Source organism: Magnolia sinica, chromosome 12 (genome assembly GCF_029962835.1).
Source record: "Magnolia sinica isolate HGM2019 chromosome 12, MsV1, whole genome shotgun sequence".
Lineage (NCBI taxonomy): Eukaryota > Viridiplantae > Streptophyta > Magnoliopsida > Magnoliales > Magnoliaceae > Magnolia > Magnolia sinica.
Genome location: NC_080584.1, coordinates 11,886,585 through 11,888,540, shown reverse-complemented (window position 1 = coordinate 11,888,540; position 1,956 = coordinate 11,886,585). Strand labels below are relative to the sequence as shown.

At 36.7% G+C, this 1,956-nt stretch overlaps 1 non-coding gene across 1 annotated transcript; it reads right to left on the bottom strand.

Annotated features, from left to right (window-relative positions):
• Positions 1-1,581: 1,581 nt before the first annotated feature.
• LOC131222031 (small nucleolar RNA R71) lies at positions 1,582-1,688 on the bottom strand. Its single transcript, XR_009159740.1, has one exon. It is a non-coding gene; the product is annotated as a small nucleolar RNA R71 (small nucleolar RNA).
• Positions 1,689-1,956: the final 268 nt, after the last annotated feature.

The window sequence follows — 1,956 nt, the reverse complement described above, 5'->3', positions numbered from 1 at the left end:
AAGTAAGTTCAGTTTGAATTCCATAATCCTTGATGCAGGCATAAGATCTCCCTGATCTCTACAAGTGGATCCTCTGAATCCCTAGTTTCCCTTCCTCTGAATTCCTTAAAGTTTTAGATAATCACTCCACAATTATTCCTTAAAATTCTATTTGGTTAGATCGCATCTTAGTCTAGTTCTAGTTCTACTTAGTTTCAGACAACGTACAGGTATCAGTCCCTGTGGATTCGACCTCGGTCTTACCGAGTTTATTACTACATCACAACCCTACACTTGGGGAGTGAACAAGTTTTTGGCGCCGTTGCCGGGGACTGACGGCTACGTTTTTCTGAAATTAATTAGTTTTAGGATTAGTTTAAGATTAGGATTTTACTAACCTTAGTTTTATTTATTTATTTTTAATTGAGTTCAAAACTAACTTGTTTCCTGTTTTATAGGATCTTGACATAAGTTTCTCAATTGGTAATTCATTCCTAATCTCTCTACTTTTTCCTATTTTTAGAATTAGGGTTTTAAATTTTAGAAATTTTTTTTATTCTAGTATCTTCCCTTCTGTAGGAAATAGTTTATTTTTAGAAATTAACTTTCAATAGTTTATTTTAGTAACTTTCTATTTTTAACTCTTTTAAAATCTAAATTGTTTCTTAAATTATTTTTAGAATTTTTGTTTAGAAACTAACCTTCCTATTTTGTAGGCCTTTAAGATAGAAATCTCTAATTCGGTACACTCCTTCCCTTCTTTCTATTTTTCAATTCTCTTTTAGTAATCTACTTTCTAGTTTATGACTCCCTTAACTTATTTTAGAAAATTTCACTTTCTTTTAGGAATTCTTTCTTTTAGAAGCTAGTTCACTTCTATCTTTCTTTTAAAGAATTGTTCTTCTCTTTTTAGAATCTAACTTATTTTATTGTATTTTGCAGGTTTTAACTCAGGACTCCAATTTGGTAATTTCTTTCCAACTCTCTCTTTCTTGCTAGATTTTCCTAGGGTTAAGTTTTTAATTGAGGGTTGCGAGTGTTTTCATGCCCAAGTGGGCCCGTGACGACACTCGACGTCTCTTGACTGAAGGAGGATTGGTTGAGGGGTTGACTATCCATCGCAGGACTAGACACCGCTCGAAATCCCCTGAGTTAACTGAAGTTATGGCTGAAGACCAACCTCCTCTACTTCCACCCAGGGTGGAGGATACCCAAGATGAGAATGAGGTGCAACAGGCACCCCCGCCTCGTACTTTACGAGATTATCTACAACCGGCGGGAGTGAGTATGCCCTCATGCATGATTTTTCCTGAAAACACGGGACAAATGGACATCAAGCCAGGAGTTATCCAACTCCTTCCCAAATTCCATGGACTTGAATCAGAAAGTCCATATTTACATTTGAAAGAGTTTGATGAGATTATAGCTACATTATGTTTTCCTAATGTATCTGAGGATACAATTAGGCTGAAACTCTTTCCTTTTTCCTTAAAAGAGAAAGCTAAGACGTGGTTACACTCACTGCGTCCTAGATCCATTGGCACATGGAACGATATGCAGAGGGAATTCATAAAAAAATTCTTCCCACATCATAAAACGATTACCCTCAGAAAAGCGATCATGAACTTTGCCCAAAAGGAAGATGAAACATTCTTCCAATGTTAGGAAAGGTTTAAAGATTTGGTCAGTTCATGCCCACAACACGGATTTGAAACGTGGTGCATTACAAATTTTTTCTACGCTGGACTGACATCTTCTATGCGCCAAATGGTCGAGACAATGTGTAATGGAGAGTTCATCAACAAAGATGTTGACGAGGTATGGGATTACCTCGATAGTCTCGCTGAAAAAACATAATCATGGGACTATTACCCAATGGGGAACACCACGTCTAGGCCGACTCAATTAAAGGAAAAAGGTGGATTATATCTCTTGAAAGAAGAGGATGATCTCAAGTGTAAAGTGACTACGCTCATA